The sequence below is a fragment of the Pinus tabuliformis genome, chromosome 2_2, assembly GCF_031772625.1.
Source record: "Pinus tabuliformis cultivar Carrire ecotype Pingquan chromosome 2_2, CPIR1, whole genome shotgun sequence".
Lineage (NCBI taxonomy): Eukaryota > Viridiplantae > Streptophyta > Pinopsida > Pinales > Pinaceae > Pinus > Pinus tabuliformis.
In genome coordinates this window covers 1,171,711,769-1,171,718,478 of record NC_142300.1, presented here as the reverse complement: position 1 = coordinate 1,171,718,478, position 6,710 = coordinate 1,171,711,769, and positions in this window count along the sequence as shown.

Below are 6,710 nucleotides of genomic sequence, written 5' to 3'. Positions count from 1 at the left end.
GTTTTCCAATCAATTTTTTTGATACGAAATTGATGTTGGAAGCTAATGTCATTAAGTTGTTCAATGCATTTCCCCTCACCATATGATCCCAGAATAAACCTTCGCATTTCAACAGTTTCTTCCAACACATCAAAAGTAGACTCTAGCATGTATGATTTCTTAATACATTCAATTAGTGATGGCAAGCTCCCAACTTCCTTCCTCCTCAATGTGACTGAAAAACGACTGAACATCTGATCAATATGGTCATGAGTGTTTCCAACAAGAAGGAAACCAACCTTTACCTTTTGAAAAATTCTCAATTCAACAAGCATGTTTAGATATCCAGAAACAACCTGGTTTTGTTTTCACAGCAAGTGTTGTCCAATTGTATATACAAAAATTCAGGAAGATTACCAAACCAATGAGAAATCACATCATGAATTATGGTTATGGTCAGATTTGCATCATTATGAATATTTGGAGTTGTGAAGTACACCCTTGGCAACATTTTCCCATTGAAGACCATACAACCAACCAAGTGAAACTAAATAAAATTTTCCTCCTGTAAATTTTTGGGTGTGCAAACAAAATGTGGTAAAAGTTTTTTCTTCTGGTCCATACCATCAATTATCAAACCCAAATATTTATTCGGATTATCATAACAATTCTTTCGATGCTTGTACAACTTATTCCTTTCGTTTTTCTGTTGCTCGCAATTCTCTTGAAGTTCTTTGACAATTAAATCTACACAACATAAAAGAAAGTCATTAAGAAATATGTTTTCATAGTTGATGACTATACAATTTTAAAAGTTAAACTTATGAATGCTTACCTCTTTCTGACCCTTCACATTTGTCCCTTTTTGATTTAAGAGAAGCACATGCACTGCAAATCCCCATCCCTGTCTTCTTAGGAATACAGGCATTGTTGAATTCTTTCTTCCATAAATTCACAAAATATTGTTATGTAATAAGCCAGCCATGTCCCTCAACACCTTCTGCATATTCTTTGTATAAGTTGTAGATCTCTCGTCTTGAAAAATTATCTGGAATATGTATTGTCTCTCTATTTGGAATACACTCCATGCTTTGAAAAGAAATCTTTCATCCATGACATTGCAGTATTTGATAATGGCCCAAACTGTCTTTTATGACGTAGTTCTGAATAAAATGTGGGATCCTTTTCCAAATTTTCTTGAATTCTCGAGAGACAAAAATTCCCAATTGAATGAAACATTTTGAAAGCTTTTCTATAGCTAAATAAATTCCTAATATGATAATCATAACCTGACAATGTAGACTGCATGCACCCAACTAAATATGAATTTTGCATGCTTTTATTCATTGACAAATATATCTTCCTGCTTTCTAATGCAAATTTAAAATCCATATGTTTCAAGCAATCTTTTTGGCAACATTCACTTGAAATGAGAGCACTGATAGAACTTCTTCTCGTCAGATATTCTTCTCTACTGGGCCTTGTATAACTAGAACACCTTGCATAAATACAAAAAGGTCTACTCCTACTCCTCGATACAATATTTCTTGGCAACATCTCCCTCATTGGATCATCATTTTATAAGGATTTTCATCATCATTAAGAGGAATGTTATCCACACTATGATCAGCTGTGCTTTTCAAATATTGGCTTAGAGGATATTCTTCATCTTCCCCTTCTTTAGTGCTACTGTCATAGTCCTTAGAATTCAGACTGAATGGAAAATTTGACTCGATGTTTAATGGATATTCTTCCTTGCGTGCATTGTCAGTGCTACTCTCATGGTCCATAGAATTAGGACTACGTAAAAAATGTGACTATTTACTTATTGAAGATGCTATAGCCTATCCTTTATCACTGCTACCTTTATACTCATTAGAATTAGGACTAAGTGCATCATCCTGTCCTTCATCACTACTGCTCTCATAGTCCTTAGAATTAGGACTAAGAGAACACTGTGACACTCCATTCTTTTGAAATTCATCATCACGCTCTTCATGAATGGTTCTCTCATAGTCCTTAGAATTAGGACTAAGTGGACACCGTGACACTCCAATCTTTTGAAATTCATCATCCCGCTCTTCATCACTGCTGCTCTCATAGTCCTTAGAATTAGGACTATCTGGACACCGTGACACTCCATACTTTTGAAATTCATCATCATGCTCTTCATCATTACTGCTCTTATAGTCCTTATAATTAGGACTAAGTAGACACTTTGACACTCCATTCTTTTGAAATTCGTTATCACACTCGTCAGCACTGCATCTCTCATAGTCCTTAGAATTAGGACTAAGTGGACACCGTGACACTCCATTCTTTTGAAATTTTCCATCATGCTCTTCAAAACTGTTGCTCTCATAGTCCTTAGAATTAGGACTGAGTGGACACCATGACACTCCATTCTTTTGAACTTCACCATCATGCTCTTCATCACTGTTGCTCTCATAGTCCTTAGAATTAGGACTAGGTGGACACCGTGACAATCCATTCTTTTGAAATTTGTTATCGAGCTCATCATCAATACTACTTTCATAGTCCTTAGAATTAGGTCTAAGTGGAATATGTGACTCTTTATTTATTTGAAATTCTACATCCCCTCTTTCATCAGTGCTATTCTCATAGTCCTTAGAATTAGGACTAAGTGGAAGAATTGACTTTCTATTCATAGTGGAAGAATTCCCGCTATATTTATCAATATGAATAGAGTTGTTACGCGATGAAGATGTTGATGGTGTATAAATCGAAACTTCACTATCAGAACAATCCATCCCTTTCAAATAGAAGATGTTGAATGATACAAATGGAGAGTCTCCTAAAGATATTATATAGCTTAGAGAATGAAATTTTCCCTCCAAAAAGTTTCGCGAAAATATTTCCCTCCAAAAAGTTTGTTAGATTTATTTACCTTCATTATTTTATTTTATAATTTATTGAAAAACGTAAACTAATTTTTTTTATGAAATAAATCATTAAAATTAAAATTGTAAACTACAACTTCTACATTAATTATTTTAATAGTTAAAGTATATAATATTTACTAAACAATTGAATATTTTTTTTAATTTTTATAATATATTCTAAAACAAATTAATCCCACATTCACCCCATTGTAAAACAATTCTACAATATTCGCTTTATCATATTTTAAAACAAATTATCCCACATTAACGGTACGGTAAAACATCACCATAATTTCACTTATATACTAAATTCCATTATCACTATTACTCACATCACTTCCAAGTTTTCTGAAGTTCGTTGAAATGCTTGTGAATTTGTGGAGCAGCTACATTGCTATCAACAATATATTCAATGAAGAATTCTCGCAATTGAAAGGTAAGTTAAATTTTTTTCTTTGAAAATTTTCATAAAAATTAGTTTAATGAAGAAGATTTTTTTTTTTAATTAATAATTTTTCTGAACCAAAATAACAATTACGTCCATCATGAGCATGGTGGGCCCGACCAAACTCAATCACCCAACAGCCGTGGGCGGGCCGTCGTGGTGTCGCGGGGTGGGCAGGGACGGCGGGCCGGAGGGTAGGGTGAGACGGTGCAGGTGGGGTGGTAGGGAGTGTGGGAGTGGGTGGCGCTGCGACGCCCACCATGGCAGCCTGCCCACCCTCGCGGGGTTTGGGCAATTCTTAGAATTACCCAACCCCTGCGGCGAGCGTGCGGGTAGTCGGGCTGGGCACTGCAGCCCACCCGCCCCCACACACCCTACCGCCACCCCCACCCCCCCACACCCTCACCCCCTCTACCCACACCCTGACCCCTTGCCCCCCAACCCCCTTCCCCCACATCCTGCCCCCTCAACGCCACCCTCACCCCCTACCACCACCCCGCTAGACCCCTCACCCCCACATCCCCAGACGACACCCAAACCCCCTCATCCCCACCCGCACTAGCCCCCGTTCCACCCGCACGTGTCCACGTTGCCCCTCCCCCCTCACACCCACCCGGCCCCTCACCCACAACCACTCGCCTCCCCCCAGCCACACCCGCACACCCACACGCCACCCCCCACCCACCCACCAACTCGACCCGCCTACCACTTCCACCCCTCGCGCCCCCTCACACACACACGCCACCCCTCCCACCCCCTCATACACCGCCCTACCCACCCCCTCACACACTGTCGCCCACACCCGCCCTACCCCGCACACCCTTCCACTCGCCCTATCCTACCCTAACCCGCCCACACTTCCACCAGCTTTCCCTCGCCCACCCCACCACCCCACCCACGCCTGCCCCTGCCCCCACCCTCCCTACCCGCCCGTCCACCCGCCCTCCCCCATCCTACCCCCCACCCTCCGCCGCCCACACCCGCCCCCTCACCCGCCCTCCCCCGCCCTCCCTGCCCACACCTGCCCCCTCACCCACCCTCTCCCGCCCTCCCCACCCCCTCACCTACACGCCCTCTCCACCCCCTCCCTAACCCCTCACCCGCCCTCCCCGCCCATGCCCACCCCCTCACCCGCCCGCCCTCCCGGCCCACGCCCGTCCCCTCACACACATGCCCTCCCCACCCCTCACCCGCCCTACCCACCCACACCCGCCCCCTCACCCGCCCGCCCTCACACCCCACACGCTCCACCTGCCCTCACCCACCCCGCCCACCCCACCCACCCCATGCCCCGCACACCCAACACCCTCGCCCATGCTCACCCAACGCCCTCACCCACCCCATTCCCTCACTCGCCCTCCCCTCCCGCCCTTACCCACCCCACCCCCTCACCCGCCCTCCCCACTCGCCCTCGCCCGCGCCCTCCCCGCCCACGCCTACGCTTGGGCCAGCGCCACCCTGGCGACCCGCCCGCCCAGCCTCCCCTTCCCCGCCTGGCTTCCCCTTCCCCACTCGCCCACCCACCCAACCCCTCCCTGAGGTCCCCCACCCCACCCTACCTCCCCCTCCCTGCCCGCCCAACCACCCACCCCGCCCTGCCTCCCCCTCACCCCCCACCCTCCCCGCCCGGCCTCCCCCTCCTTTCCCTCCTCGCCTGCCTACCCACCCCGCTTGCCAGGCCTCACCCTCGCCTTCCCGCCCATGCACCCTTGCCTGTGCACCCACCCTCACCTGGCCCGGCCTGCTTGCTCACCCACCGGCCCTGGCTCACCCGCCAGCCCCACCCCCCCTGCCCTCACCCACCCGCCCACCTGCCCTCGCCCACCCAACCGGCCCCGCACCCGCCCTAACTCGACAAACCCCGCCCACCGGCTCGCCCCGCCCTCACCCACCTGCCCACGCCCGCCCGCCCGCTTGGGCCACCCACCCGTCCTCACCCAGCCCACCTCGACCACCCGCCCACACCTGCCCTCGCTGCCCCGCCCATGCCTGCCCTCGCCCGCCTACCCATGCCTGCGCCGCTCACCCACTCTCACCCGGCCCAACCCGCCTATCTGCCCACCCACCGACCCACCCGCCCTCGCTGGCCCACCCACCCGCCCTGCCCTCGCCCACCCGCCCTCGCCCGCTTGACCCAACCTGCCCTCACCCACGCCCGCCCGCCCTCACCCAGCCCGCCCTGCCCACTCACCCACCTAACCCGCCACGCCCTCATCCATCGGTCCATGCTCACTCACTGTCCTCGCCCGCCTGACCCGCCCCACCCTTGCCCACAGGCCCAAGCTCGCTTTCCCGCCCTCCCCCGCCGGCCCACTTGCGCCCGCCCCGCCCACCCATCCTCACCCGACCCGCCCTCACTTGCCTCACCCCCGCCCACCCTTGCTTGGCTGGCCCCATCGGCCCCACTCGCCCTAGCCGCCCTGCCTGCCCTCAATCGGCCACCCTCACCCGCTCACCCTGCCTGTACCCGCCTTCCCCCTCGCACACCCCCACCTGCTCACCCCGCCTGTACTCGCCCACCCCCCACAACCCCCCACCCCCCCGCACGCCCACTCCCACCTGCCTCCACCCCCCGCCCGCCCACACCTGCACACCCCGACCGCCCACACTTGCCTGGCTCGCCCTCTCGCCCTCACCCACCTGGCCCACCCTCCCTCAACCGCTCGCCCACACCCCGCTGACCCCGCCCACCCTCACCTGCCTGACTGCCCACCCCACCCTGTTGTCCCTCACCCGCCCACCCACCCAACCAGCCCCAACCCACCCGCTCGCCCGTCAGAGGTGGTTGGGCGATTCTGATTATACAAATAAAAAATTTATAATATATTTTCGTTGTTAATTTAAGTTAATATGTTTTTGTTATTTACTGATTTATGCGTTTCTATTTTTTAGTAAAATTGCATCAAAGAAGATTTCCATGAATCTTTCTGGACCAAAGACTCTTAAAGGTGCATCTTGAAAAAACATTGGTGAATGAACTCCACCTGAGCTCATGGCTACAAATCTTTCAAGTGCCTCAAGTGATAAGAAGATGATTTCAGACTCGAAGAATTCAAAAGAGGTGAAATATCCATCAAGAATCTAGTATGTGAAAGAAAGAGAAAGCAAAAATGTGAATAGATATCTATATATTGATATACCGAATGATAATGAAATTTATGAGGTTCTGGGAAGATTCATAGATATGTGTTGGGTATCGGAAACTGAAGTTCTTTACATACTTACAAAAGCTCCCAAGTCACATGAAAGGATTAAATATCGACTATCATATTCATTGAATGACATGAGAGAGGTATCTACAAAGTTGTGTAAACAAATTGTAAATGAAATGGCACAAAACATCGTAACTATTGTTATTTATATTTGTATTTTGCGTTCTTGAA